This window comes from Meles meles, chromosome 9, assembly GCF_922984935.1.
Source record: "Meles meles chromosome 9, mMelMel3.1 paternal haplotype, whole genome shotgun sequence".
Taxonomy (NCBI): Eukaryota; Metazoa; Chordata; class Mammalia; order Carnivora; family Mustelidae; genus Meles; species Meles meles.
The window spans coordinates 545,194-560,595 of NC_060074.1; the positions used below are offsets into that span (position 1 = coordinate 545,194).

Here is a 15,402-nt window from a genome sequence, read left to right on the forward strand (position 1 = left end):
TGTATTGTTTGGTTCAGTTTGCTAGTATTTTGTTGCATCCACGTCTACAGGGATATTGTCCTGTGGTTCTCTTTTTTAAGTGGTGTCTTTATCTGGTTTTGGCACCAGGATAATGCTGGTCTTATAGAATGAATTTGGAAATTTTCTTTTTTCCTTTTTTTTTAGAATACTTTAAGAAAAATAGGTATTAACTCTTCTTTAAATGCTGGGTGGAATTTGCCCATGAAGCCCTCTGGTCCTGGACTTGTGTTTGTTGGGAGTTTTTTTTGGGGGGGGTAGTTTTTTTTTTTAATTTATTTTTTAATTTTTATTTATTTGACAGAGAGAAATCACAACTAGGCAGAGAGGCAGGCAGAGAGAGAGGAGGGAGCAGGCTCCCCACGGAGCAGAGAGCTCAATGTGGGGCTCAATCCCAGAACCCCGGGATCATGACCTGAGTCGAAGGCAGAGGCTTTAACCCACTGAGCCACCCAGGCGCCCCGGGGGGGGGGGATAGTTTTTTGATTAGTGATTCAGTTTCTTTGCTGGTTATTGCTCTGTTTAAATTTACAATTTTTTCTTGTTTCAATTTAGTATTTTGTGTGTTTCTAGAAATTTCTCCATTTCTTCTAGGTTGTCCAGTTTGTTGGTATGTAGGTTTTCATAATCTTTTATAATTATTTGTATATCTGTGATGTTGGTTGTTATTTTTTCCTCTCTTATTTGTGATTTTATTTATTTCTGTCATTTTCTTTGTTTTTGAAAAGTTTGGCTAGAGGTTTATCAATTTTATTGATTTTTTTCAAAGAACGAGGTCCTGGTTTTATTGATCTGTCCTATGGATTTTAGTTTCTATATAATTTATTTCTGATCTAATTTTTATTATTTCCTTCCTTCTGATGTTGGGTTTTGTTTGCTGTTCTTTTTCTAGTTCCTTTAGGTGTAAGTTAGGTTGTTGAGATTTTTCTTGCTTCTTGAAGTAGGCCTGTGTATTGCTATAAACCTCCCTCTTAGAACAGTTTTTGCTATAACCTAGTGATTTTGGACTATTGTGTTTTCAGGTTCATTTATTTCCATGCACTGTTTTATTTCTTCTTTTTTGCTGGTTGACTCATTCATTTATCAGTAACATGTTATTTAACTTCCATGTATTTGTGGTCTTCCCAGATTTTTTCTTGGGATTGATTTCTAGTTTCATAGCATTGTGATCAGAAAAGGTGCATGATATGCCTTCAATCTTCTTGAACTTGTTGAGGCTTGTTTTATAGGCTAATATGTGATCTACACTGGATAATGTTCATGTGCCCTTGAAAAGAATGTGTATTCTGCTGTTTTAGGATGGAATGTTCGAATATATCTGATAAATCCATCTGGTCTAGTGTGTCCTTCAGAGCCATTGTTTCCTGGTTGATTTTTTGTTTAGATGTTGTATCCATTGATGTAAGTGGAGTGTTAAAGTCCCCTACTATTATTGTATTATTTTCAGTTAATTCCTATATGTCTGTTACTGTTTTATGTATTTGGGTGCTCCCATTCTGCGTGCATAAATATTTACAAATGTTGTATCTTCATGTCAAATTGTCCCCTTTATAAGTATATAGTGTCCTTCTTTGTTTCTTATTACAGTCTTTGTTTTAAAATCTATTTTGTCTGAAATAAGAATTACTAGTCTGGCTTTCTCTTGACTTCCATTTACATGATAGATTATTTCTCCATCCCCTCATTTTCAATCTGCAGGTAGCTTTAGGTCTAAAATGAGTGTCTTGGGGGCGCCTGGGTGGCTCAGTGGGTTAAAACCTCTGCCTTCAGCTCAGGTCATGATCCCAGGGTCCTGGGATCGAGCCCCACATCTGGTTCTCTGCTCTGCAGGGAGCCTGCTTCCCCCCCCCCCTTCTCTGCCTGCCTCTCTGCCTACTTATGATCTCTCTCTGTCAAATAAATAAAATCTTAAAAAAAAAATAAAATGAGTGTCTTGAAGGCAGCATATAGTTAGGTCCTGTTTTTTTTTTTAAGATTTTATTTATTTATTTGACAGAGAGAGAAATCACAAGTAGGCAGAGTAGTAGGTGGTGGGAGGGGGTGGGGAGCAGGCTCCCCACTGAGCAGAGAACCTGATGCAGGGATCGATCCCAGAACCCTAAGATCATGACCTGAGCCAAAGGCAGAGGCTTAACCCACTGAGCCACACAGGTGTCCTGGGTCCTGCTTTTTTTATCCATTCTGTCACCTTATGTCTTTTGATTGGGGCATTTAGTCCATTTACATTCGAAGTAATTATTAATATGTGTTTACCATCATTTTATTGTTTTGTTATTTCTGAAGATTTTCTTTAATCCATTCTAGTTTTTCTCTCATGTTTTGCTGATTTTCTTTAATGGTAATTAAATTTTCTTTAATTTTGGGTCTCTTTGTCTTTGTTCTTTGCATATTTATTAGTCTTTTAAACATGGTTGCCATTAGGTTTGTATATAACCTCTTCTGTATGTAGCAGTCTATATTAAGTTGGTAGTCATTTAAGTTTGAACCCATTCTTTATTCCTCTCCTCCCCATGTTTTAAGTATTTGTTATATTTTATATCTTTTTATTTTGTAAGTTCCATCACTGACTTTTTTTTTCAGAAATGTTCATTTTTGCTGGCTTTTTGTTTCCTACCTTTATATTGTTACTTTTGGTCGCTCCTTTCCACTCAAAGATTCCTCCTTAATATTTCTTGCAGGACTGGTTTAGTAGTCATGAACTCCTTTAGTTTTTGTTTGTCTGAGAAACTCTTTATCTCTCCTTCTATTCTGAATGATAGCCTTGCTGGCTTGCAAAGTTTCTGGTGAAACATCTGCTAACCATATGGCTTTTCCCTTGTAAGTTACTGTCTTCTTTTTTCTTACTGCTTTTAAAATCTTTTCTTTATCACTAAATTTTGCTAATTTAATTATAATATGTCTTAGTGTGGATCTACTTTTGTTCATTTTGATGGGAGTTCTTTATGCCTTCTGGATCCGGATATCTATTTCCTTCCTCAGGTTAGGGAAGTTTTGAGCTATTATTTCTTTAAAATTTTTTCTGCCCCGTTTTTTCTCTCTTCCTTTGGGACTTCTGTAACACAGACATTATTACATTTGATGGAGTCATGGAATTGCCTAAGTATATTCTTGTTTTACATAATAATTTTTTCTCTCTGTTGTTCAACTTGATTACTTTCCATTTCTCTGTCTTTTATCTCACTAGTTCATTCCTCTGCTTCTTCCATCCTGTTGTTCATTCTGTGAAACATGTTTCTCATTTCATTTATTGAGAACTTTATCTCTGCTATATTATTTCTTTTCTCTCTGTTGAGGGTCTCACTCTTGTCTTCTACTCCTTCTCAAGTCCAGTGAGTATCCTTATGATCACTACTTTAAATTCTGTATCAGGGGCGCCTGGGTGGCTCAGTGGGTTAAGCCGCTGCTTTCAGCTCAGGTCATGATCTCGGGGTCCTGGGATCGAGTCCCACATCGGGCTCTCTGCTCAGCGGAGAGCCTGCTTCCCTTCCTCTCTCTCTGCCTGTCTCTCTTGTGATTTCTCTCTGTCAAATAAATAAATCTTTAAAAAAATAAATAAATTCTGTATCAGGCATAGTACCTTATATATGTTTCACTTAGGTAACTGGATTCAGACTTGTTCTGTTCTTTCATTTGATAAAGTTTCTGTGTCTTCTCATTTGTCTAAGTCTCTGTGCCTATTTCTCTGTGTTAGGAATGTCAGCTATGTCTCTTCTTCTTGAAGGTAATGTCCTTATGAAGAAGAGGCCTTTAAGTGCCCCACTGTGTAGTGTTTCTCTGTTCCTCAGAGCCCAGAAATTCTGGAAGTATTTCCAGTGTGTGTTGTGTGTGCTCTGCTGTTTTGTCTTGGTAACTTTATCCTTCAGGCTGGTCATCTACAGAGACTTTCTTTGCCTGTTGTGGGCAATGTTTTGTCCCTGGCCTGAATGTAGCATGTTTTATCTAGGTATGCTCTGGTCTATGTGTGAAGTGAGACCTGGTACCACCACTGCAGGAAACAAGTCTCTGCACAAGTGTTGTGTATGGAGACAAAGTGTCATGAGGATAGGGCGTGTCTCCTGGAGGAAGGGTCCCACCATGCCAGGACTAGGCAGGCCTGACTGGGGGGGGGGAGGGGCAAGTCTTAGAGTAAGCAAGTTGGGTAGTTAATATTGTCCTGCACTGGTTCCCATGGGTGGTCCTGTGCTTGTGCTGAGGGGTGGGGGTAGGAAATGGCATCAGCTAGTTCTTTCATTCCCATAAGGTGTCTCTGGGAATATCTGGGACATACTCCAGGATGAGTGAATAACCTCTCCACTGTGCTCCCCAGGCTCTCTTCAGATCTCTGTTTTCACAATGTATGTGCACGTGTTGCCTGTCTACCTTCTCCCCAAGAGCAGCTCTGATGTCCTCTAAACCCTCCCAGAGCCAAACCCACTGACCTTTAAAACTCTATGCTTTAATCCTTCCCAAGTTGCAAGAACTCATGAAATTTGGCCCCTCTTACTTTCTGAGCCAATTGTTATGGGGATTTGTTTTCCCTGTGTACTCCTCTGTGTGCTTGTCTGTCTCTCACTCTTTTCCACAGCTACCTCTCTGCTCAAGCAGCCATGATCTGTTCCTTTTCCAAGCTACAACTCCACACTTTTCTTTTTCGATGTGGCTCTTCTCTACCTTTAGTTGGGAGTTTGTTCGGACCTTCTTCACATCGATGCCTGGGGTATCTCGGATGATTTGAGAGTTGTCTAGTTGTATTCACGGGCACGGTGAGTCTCAGGTCCTCCTAGTCTGTAGCCATCTCCCAGCTTCCATCTTCGGCGAACTTGCATTTTAACTGAGAAGTCAGTCATAGAAATCAGAAGTATTATTAGAAATGTAAATGGAGAAATAAATCCATTCTATTAAGGCAACTTAATTTCTCAAAAAAATAATTTTGAGTATTGTGTATTTTAATGGTGGTCACTAATTTAAATTAATATGTTAAACTCCACCTCTACTTTCTGTGGTAAGTACTGTCTTATAACCAAATGGGAAAGCTACTCAAATCCACAAACAACCTAGATGCCTAGAATCTAATATGTTTATACTGGCTATGGAAGGCTTTGTAGTATCAGAAACAAAACTAATTGTCTACACAATAACTTTCAGTTATGCCCTGCATTCTTACTATGTGTATCTGCTTGCCCTCAGAGCCAGAGGCTAAATAATTTATTGGTATCAAATCGCATCGAGCATTTCTTTATTAACTTCTCACCTTCTCCAGCTGTATTTCATCTTCTCCCACTTGAAACTTAATTCAGAGTGAACATACATTTCTTAATGCTTTCTCCTTCTAATATGGTAGTATAAATGACGGCACCCCTTAGAACTCTAGAGCCTGTAGCCTCATGAATTGCAATGAATGGAGGTAGACTTTCAGATATTCTTGAGCTAATTTGAACATTCTGTAATGTCCTCCAGTTTGTATGATACCTTGGCTACATGGCAAAATTTTCCACCTCTAGATTGAGAATTGCCAGTAAATCTAGATCATACTTTGATGTCTCTTCTCAGCTTTGCCTCACAAATAAACACTGATTTTGCTTGGCATGAGAACCAATAGCAATTTGATTTCTGGTCCAACACTGAGAAATGTACCTTCAGAGCACAGAGATGACGTCCTTCTCCATCTTGTCTAGTAAACATAACTATTTCTTATTAGACAAAAGCTCTCTCAGATACAAACCCTCTGGTCTACTAAATATTTAGTGGTTTCAGTATATGTTTGTCCATGGACTCTTCATTTGCCTCCTCATATACCTACTTTTCCATACTCAACAGACTAACAGGCTTTCACAATAAATTTATGAAGTAATTACACCTTGGTCATGTAAGGATTCAAAACATGTCCTACCTCAAATCCCATGCCATCATAAATAACATTTATACAGAATAGTAGAAGGAACTTAGTTTATCAGAAGAGACCTGGTATCAACCTCTAGTCTTAGGCAAAGCACAATGATTCATTTCATAAAGGAAAACTCCTAGATATCATGAGCACCTTTCAAAACATGGAAACATTATTTGGAAGATGTGGTCCTATGATAATGAACCTGGGAAATAAAATTTAGGGTATGTCAGACTGAAAGGTTTAGAAAAAAGTTTCAAAACTACTATAGGATTTGAGTAGGAAGTAGCATTATCTGGTATGTTTGAATTGGGTTAACAGTAAAAAGCAAAATTTAATTTATGAAGACTAATATAAAACTATTAAAATGATCCAGGTCAGAGATGTGGTGAAAAGTGTTTGGATTCTAGATCTGTTTTGACGGTAAAACACAGGATGTGCTGATGGAGTAAATGTAAGTATAAGGGAAAGGGAGAAGTCAAGAATTACCCTCAATACATTTGCCTTAAGCCACTGGAAGCTGGGAGTGCCATATTTTAAATAGAAAAGATAGTAGAAAGAGAAATTTGTAAGGGCAGCTCAGGATTTTAATTTTGGACTAGTTGAGTTTGTTGTGATTACTAAATAGCCAAGTGAAAATGTGAAGTAGGCGTTTGAATGCAGAAGTCAAGTTCAGAGGCATGATCTGGATCACACAGACACGTAGGAGAACCACCAGAGCATAGATGGTATTTCAATCCAAACGAATGGAAAAGATTACCCAGGAAGTTAGTGGAAATAGGAAAGGTTAGAGGATAAGTACCTTCCTTCCTTACTAAAGCTCTTCATTGCTTATAGGTTAGAAGGAAGAAGAAAAATCAGTGAAAGAGATTGAGAAGGAGCAACCAGCAGAGCAGGAGGAAACTAAGAAAATACCGTGTGGAGATCCAAGTAAAGGACAGCTAAACGGGAAGGTTGACCAGTTGTAGCCAATGCTGCTGCTAGGGAGGAAGAGTGAGGAGAGAGAATCGAAAGTGAAGTCGTGAGTTATCATTATATCATAACCATTATATGATATTATATCATTATATGATATTATTATCTACTTTAAAACATTATTGTAGCTTTTAAACTACACATATTTGTCGGCAAATGTTTTCCCATTGGCTGGACTACGATCGCAGCAAATCCTGTTGTTTTTACATATTCTGAGTAAATGAACCTCTTCAGGTGTTTCATAAACAATATGTTGACTGTGTTGACTTGAGCTATTACAGTTGAGATTTTCAAAGAACAACCTGTGAGTTTTGCAGAAAGCCACATTAACATTGTGTTTATCTGCTAGGTTATAGATTGCAGTGAGACAAAGAGGAAACATATTTTTTGATTTACAGATAAAAGAAAAACAGACATATCTTTGCTTGAAGGCTAGACAATTCCCTTTTTCCAATTTCTCTTTGTTTTGTAAGATTTATTTATTTGAGAGAGAGAGAGAGAGAAAGCATGGAGGGGAGGGCAGAGGAAGAGGGAGAAGGAATTCTCAAGCAGACTCGCCACTGAGCCCCCAGCCTGATCCCAGGACCCTGAGATCCTGACCTGAGCCAAAATCAAGAGTCAGACCTTTAACTGACTGAACTACCCAGGTGCCCCAGAAATTTCTCTTTTTAGCTAAATGCCCTGTGAACTTCACGTTCCTGATAGTCCAGATTTATGCTCAGTATTCCATAGGCAACTGTCATAAAGTGAATCAAATTGATAAGGTGTTTTGTTCACACAAATTATGCTCAGAGACTGAGATTGTCTTTGCCAATAATTTATTTAACACAAGTTCACTGTGGAATTATAATTTAAATTGTATAATTTAAATTATAATTTATAATCACAAGCCAAAACCATACAGAAAAATATCTCTTAATGATCCAACAAAGAAATAACATACCCTAAACCAATGATAGGTCAATTACACTTTTTGGGGGGGAGCAAAAAAGAGGTAAAATAAAGTCCAAATTTAGTTGAGGTGTACCTTTGTACAAGCTGGTTCTCAGAGGAGTTGCTGAGCCAACCAAGGGCTGACGTCTGGCTGCCCATGCAGATTGAAACTCCCTTGGTGAGAGAAGGATGCTGCTGGAACAAAGGTGCTGAGGCTGGCAGGATAATCTCCTTCACGGGGTTGCTGCCTGGTTTTCACTGCTACCAGCAAGGATCAGCCTTTCCAGGGCGGGAGCTGATGTCCCGAGGCCTTTGGAGAGCTACTTAGATCAGTAACCTGGTCCAGACAGAGCACCCTCGGTTAAGTCCTCACAGATCCTTGGTGTATAAAGTACCCATTACTGCACTTCTCTATATGTTCGTATGGATAAGCACTCAGTAACATAATAACTTTGATGACATTATTCTGAAGTGACCTCTGCAATGTAAGCGAACTCACTCTTAGATCAAAGCAACCTCACTTAAGCTGTGAGAAAGTAGATTTGAAATCATAACAAAGCAATAGACAACCAAAGGGCCCATTTCATTTCCGATCTCTAGTTCGTCAAAACTATGTTGATTCAATGACATTAATATAGAATAAATAAATAATTACTTCTTTGGAAGATTTGGCTCTAAGTAAAGCAATGAGTCACTTAAATAGTTTACACAAGAATAATACATGTAACTTCACTGCTAAGATACGCTTTATTTTTAATGTAAGTATTATCTGTTGCTGCTACTTTGTATGAGTAGTGCATGGGCACATAAGGCTGGCATAAAAGTAGTGATAAATGTAAGACCTAAGTGTGTTTCTGTGGGCAGCATTTTATAATATCCCAGCTGACCTTTGATCTTAAGTTCCTCAACTGAGAAATCGATACAGAAAGGTAAGGCCTTTTTCAGGGCTCCACCCAAGACTGCTGACGATTATGTTTCAAAAGATTTCCTCTGCAGATTTTCCACTGCCTTCAGAGGAGCTCTGAAGCACTTGGGATGAGACAACATTTCCTTTATTTACGGGAAGTGTTGCTAAGTTGGGGCCTCGATACTTACCATGACATTTTGGTTCAGAAAGATAGGAGAAAGAAAAATAACCAAGACTTTGGCAGAAGGTTTCTGCTTGATTATGAAACAGGGTTACCTGAAAAGTGCTGTATCCTAGGGGGAGTAGTGGAAAGAGAAAAGCTAACAAGTAATTATGATTAACAAATTTTTAAACAGAGAAAAATTCTGATTTTATTTTAAATGGTATTATTAATAATATGTTAAATAAAATATATAATATATTAAATATGAAATTATGGCTTTATGAACAAGGCACTGGCTCATTTCACTCGACTTCAACTGTCTGAGAAATGCCAGAAGAGGTCACTGAAAAGCAGATTGACAAAGCAGCAAAATTAAATTTCTCCTCACTTGAATTCTTCTTTAATTATTCTAAAAATACATAGAATCATTTCATTACTAAAGAAGAACGTTAGCAACAAAAAATAAATTGGGGAAATAACACTCTTTTTCTCATAAAGGATTAATGAAATTAGAGTAACATTTTAAATAAAAATTTAACTCATATTTTTATTTTTATAGTAGCAAGAAATAACACTGTTTTATTTTCACTGTAGTTATCAAAATGCAAACAGAAATGCTAAAAGGAGATAATTGTGTATTAACATAGATGCTCCCACCCATTATTTATTCAAACTCTAGAGCAAAAGTTCATCCTAAGCTTTGAAAAAATGTAATTAGATCTACATAGGAATAAAACCAGATTTTCTTGAACACAACTGAGAATAATTATAGCAGAATATGACTACTTTAAAAAAAAACAAAATGTATGACTACAGAATAAAATGATTTTTTGGAGAGACTACCAAATGTGATAAAAACCTGTTTTTTCACTTTCCTACATTATGTCATCAGACAGAAAGCATAAAACAAAATTTAAATCACAAAAGCATTAAAATAGAGAAATGATTCTAACATGATTCAAGAGCTAGTGGAAATGTTGCAGCTATTGGTGTGGTGAATGGCACATTTAACTGCAGATGAGTTACCTGGTAAATATTTAAAAGATTATTAAAATATCAAAATTTACACTTTGCAAAGATACCATGTACAAAGGGGAACTCAAAAAATTATTAAATAACCCAGAGCCCATTTAAAATTATTTTAGTTTTTTTTTCCCTAGGGGAAAAAATGTGTGAACAATTTCACTCAAGTTTTCTAGAAATACAACAACAACAACAACAACAACAAAAAACCTAAAAGCATTGGATGCAGTAAGAAGAAGGAAAAGCAAATTAAAGGACAAGAAAGAATTGTTGCGGTGGAGGAGACAGTTACACATAACAGGAGAGAGAAACAGAAGAAGAGAGAAAATGTGAAAAACTCGCCTGTGTTCCAGTTGCATCTTAAGCCTAAAGATTCAGGAGAGGACCAGAATTTAGGAGGAAAAGACAAGAAGAAATCTAAGTAGTTTTAAGATGAGTTAGTATTATTTATTGGGTTTTGTACTTCCGAGAGTTATCTCTAGTTGCTTCGTTGATTAATACTATTATAATAAAGATGGTGACCATGAGAGCTAATATTTCAAAGAATTTACTGTTTCAGAAATTGTGCTGAGCACTTCAAATGCAGTTTCTTAACGTTGTAACAGTTACAGATGTGTAAACTAATACTCAAAAGAGATGAAACAGCTTGTTCTTGGCCACCTGGCTAGTAACGGTTTGTAAAGACAGACTTTGCACAACTAATTTCCAACTCCAAAGCGTGGGTCATCACTGGTTTTGCTCTGCTCCTTACCCAAAGGCTCTTCAATGAAGAGGGTTTATTCCAAAAAGAATAATTTTAATTCACAAGTTTTTTTTTTTTTTCTTTTTTCTTTTGGGATGCCACAGCCCTCATGCTTCTTGCTCGGTTTACATAGAATCGCAAATCAGAGCCAAATGTTTCTATACCTCTTACAAAGTATCTCAGGTTTACACCATGATGGATGTTTGTGGGCAAAAGGGAATAAGGGACAAAGAAGCACTCAGCTTCGCAAAATGAAGAGACTAAGAGAGGGAGAAAGGAGGAAGAAAAGGACAAAGAGAGAGAGAGAGAAAAAACAAACAAGACAGAGAAGCAAAGTCCACAAAAAGAGAGACACTGAAAATTATTGGAATGTTAATTATTTAGAGATATTTTCTTACCAGAAGAGGCGTGCATAACTGAAGTTTGATACCAAAGGAGGGCAGTTATGTGAGATGAAGAAAGTCTGTGAAATAATAGCTAATACCTAACACGCACATGAATTAGACACTCTTCCACATATTAACCGATTCTGTCATTAAGGTCCTATTATTATTCCCGCTTAACAGATGAGGAAACAGTCTCAGAAAGGTAACGGACAACCACCAAAGTCCTACGGCTAAAAGTGGCAAGGCCAGGATACAAAATGGAGTTGTTAGAGTACATGGTCTAAAAGTTCTTCATAAAATATAAAAATACAAATATTGGTTAAGGTAAATAAATCTTTTTACTCCCTGCATTCAAGCATAGTAGCTTTCTTTGAGTAGAGCTAGAACAATTCTTTTCAAATATTCATGTCTATGCAAATATTTACAGACTTGGTTATAATCCAGATTCTGTTCAATAGATCTGGAATGGGGCCCAAGATTCTGCATTTCTAATCAGTTCTGTTAAAAAATGATTAAATAAGACAACTTAATTGATACAAACATTATTTAATATTGCAAAATGCAGGGAAAGACAGAAAGATTGTATAGGATAAAAAAATAAAAACAAGGAAGAGAAAAATAGAAAATAGCTGATTGGTGGGGACCACATAGACAACCTTATAACCCAAATAAGGGGTAAGAAGGAAAAAGGAATTAAGTATAGAATCCAGAGTTGGCTTAGCACTGGGGGATTGGCTGACTGCGTATACTGGATTTCAGGTCAAGTGGTGCATTTACATTACACAAAAGTTTTTTAAGTTTCAGTTTGCGGACATGGACCCAGAACAGGAACTGTGTCATCTGAAGCCTAAAAGGTTGTTTTAACGGTTCCTATGTGATGCAGATGCTATATCCACAGACCAGCTCCAAGTACCCACGGTTTAGAACTCTGCTCTAGTCTCCTGAGAGGACAGTGTTTGTGTGGGGGCGGGGAGGGTGTTGAGAAGTGACCTGGAGATTGGTAAGGGAGGGCTCAAGTACGGAGGTTGAGTCTAAACACACGGTTGATAATTCAAAGACCTTTAGGGATGAGGTAGTCTTGGAGGTCATTACACTGAGTTAATTTACTTTAAAAATACAGTCACACTTGAAGGGACTTGTGTCTTAATTACAAAGCATGTGGGTGACGACAACCTGTGCTTCTTGTTCCTGGGTCTTTGCTCTGTTTATGCTGCCAAGGCGGTTCTAGAAGGTAAACCCACCCTCGTTGTCTAGCTCAGTCATCACAGAAGATTAAATCAGGGCTATGTTTTTATTTTTTTTTTTAAGATTTTTTTTTATTTATTTATTTGACAGAGAGAGATCACAAGTAGGCAGAGAGGCAGACAGAGAGAGGAGGAAGCAGGCTCCCTTCTGAGCAGAGAGCCCGATGTGGGACTCGATCCCAGGACCCTGAGATCATGACCTGAGCCGAAGGCAGCGGCTTAACCCACTGAGCCACCCAGGCGCCCAGGGCTATGTTTTTAAAAAGATATTCCAGAACCTTGCTTTTTAACCTTAGTTAAAATATATTCCTGTTTTGGAGAAATGTGGAGTTATAAATGGAAGTTGCTTTGTATTAGGTAGGGATCTGCAAGGAAACAGAACCCATGATACACACATGCCCGCACACACGTGCACACACACACACACACACACACACACACCATACACATACACACATACATAAAGAGATTCATTATAAAGAAGTGGCTCAGGGGCGCCTGGGTGGCTCAGTGGGTTAAGCCGCTGCCTTCGGCTCAGGTCATGATCTCAGGGTCCTGGGATGGAGTCGCGCATCCGGCTCTCTGCTCAGCAGGGGCCTGCTTCCCCTCCTCTCTCTCTGCCTGCCTCTCTGTCTGCTTGTGATCTCTCTATGTCAAATAAATAAATAAAAAATCTTTAAAAAAAAAAAAAGAAGTGGCTCAGGTGTGTAACTGGCGAACTGGAGACCCAGGACTGTGGAGTGTAGTTAAAATTTAAGTCAGTAGGCTTGAGGCTCCAAGAAGAAGTGATCTTTCAGTATAAGTTGAAGACCAGGGAAACCCATGTCCCAGTTCCAAGCAGTCAGGTAGGAGGAATTTCCTCTTGTCAAAAGGAGGGTCAGGCCTTCAGCTGGTTGGACAGGACCACCCACGTCAGGGAGGGCAATTTGCTAGTGGGTCAGTGTACTGACTCAAATGTTCATTTCATTTGAAAACACACAGACACACCCAGAATTATGTCTGACCGAATATCTGAGTACAACTTGGCCCTTGGCTAAGTTGACAAATAAAATTAATCAGTACAGGCCTTGAAAACGTGACTCAATATATTAGAAACAATTTATACAGAGCTATGTCTGTTTTGTACTCATACTTAAGTCTTGAATGGATCAGTGCTGTAAAAATCCCGACAAACCATACCTGGTCTAGTTTCATAATTTTTAATAGGTCAGCATTGGGAAACCTGTTTGTTTTCTTCAGGTGCCCAACAGGTGGGGCGATGCATTAATTTACTATGTGAATACTAGGATGATTACTGTTATTTAGTTGCTTCCTTTTGTGAAGAACAAGAAATAAAGCAATCTTAGTTCCACAGTAAGTTGAAAACTGGAAACCATTGTTCACAAGCCACTCAAACCGCACTTCTCCAACTGCAAATGTGCCTGCAAACCTGCTGTCCCCTCTTCCTCAACCTCGCGGTCACCGCACCGGGCTCATCAGATGCCTGCTTCACATCTCTCATGAACACCCTGATGACGTCGCTGCCCTCACTGGTGCAGCAGCAGGGAGACTGCTTCTGGCTGCCCATGTGGCCACCCTGGGCCTTCTCATGGCCCGGCTCCTCAGCACCTCTCCAGCTCTCCAGGGAACACCGGCCTCCGGAGGTTTCTTCGCAGCCGCCATCCTCTTCCTGTCACAGTCCCATGTGGCGCGGGTCACGCCAGGCTCGGACCAGGCTGGTCCTGTCCCCTGACTACGAGGGCATCTGGGCCGACCTGCAGGAGCTCTGGTTCCTGGGCATGCAGGCCTTCACGGGCTGCGTGCCCCTGCTGCCCTGGCTGGCCCCCGCCACCCTGCGCTCCCGCTGGCCACAGGAGCTGCTCCGGCTGCTCGCCAGCATCAGCCCCAACTCTGTCAAGCCCGAGATGGTCGCCGCCTATCAGGGTGTCCTGGTGGAGCTGGCACGGGCCAAACGGATGTGCTGGGAGGCCATGCAGCTGAAGGCGGGTGAGGAGACAGCCAGCCACTACCGCATGGTCGCCCTGGAGCAGTGCCTGTCGGAGCCCTGAGCAGGTGTCCGCTGGGGACAGACCCAGGGGTGGGCAGCGAGGGAAGGAGGGAGGAGGCATCTTCCCGGAAGCTCCCAGACTGGACCCCCTTCCCCAAACTCTGCCCCCAAAATCCCAGCATTCTGGCTTTCCTGAGGGCAAGGGCACGGTACCCACCCCTCAAGTATAGGGAACTGCATCCTGCCCCCTTCCCCCGGGTCCCCATGGGGGCAGGGATTGGCATGGAAATCAATGTGGCTGTCCCTGCCAGGCCAGGGAATGTTGGAGCAGCCCCCAGGGAAGGGGGGGCACTGGTTGTCATTGTGCCCTCTGTCAGGCTCCTCCACAGGAGGGAGGCCCCAGTGTGGTATAGGGCTGGCAGGAGCTGGCTGCCCCAGCCCATGTACCCTGCCGGCCAGGGCATGGGCTCCCCTAGGCTGTGGTGTCCCCTCTAGCCTTCCAGGTCCACGTCCTTCAAATTGGCCATTTGGCTCTTGCCCTCAGCCCCGTGGGCAGAGAGCAGACTCAGGCCACTGACCTCGCAGTTCTTCCTATCAAATTCAATGACCCAGGGTCTGAACTGCCCCATCTTTCCACGGAATCCTGGGGCAGACAGGCCTGGCGTGGGTGTATGGAAACCTCCTTCCACCTGAGCTTCCTTGAGGGGACCCAGGAGTCCTTAGGCCTTGGCCTCTAAGCTTTTGTGGCATGTTGCAGCAGAGTGACAATGGGGGTTGAGGGTTTATTTATTTTGCCTGTCCTTATCCCTGCTCGGACACCTAAGCATCTAATCCCTGTCCCCCTCGTGCCATCTGGCTTGGCTGGAGCCAGGAACAGGAGGGACACTTACCCAGAATCTGCATGTTTCCTTTGTGGTTGCCCCTCATCGCCATCGTGGTGCCTGGCTTTAATTCCCACCCCTGCTTATGATTCCTCTCCGCAGAGAGACGGGACTTGCGGCTCCGGCAGGGACTACCTTTTTTATGAACCCCGGGGGACCCTCCCCCAAACCCCATCCCTTGCTTCCCTCTCCCCTTCCCTCCCCAGTGCATTCTGTGATCTCCAAGTTCAAAGCTGAGCACATGCGGACACTCAGTAAGTGTTCATTAGTGAAAAATGAT

The 15,402-nt window shown here is 40.6% G+C and overlaps 1 pseudogene; it reads left to right on the plus strand.

Moving 5' to 3' along the window:
* LOC123950879 overlaps positions 1-14,302 on the plus strand; it is a 57,230-nt pseudogene extending 42,928 nt beyond the window's left edge.
* Positions 14,303-15,402: the final 1,100 nt, after the last annotated feature.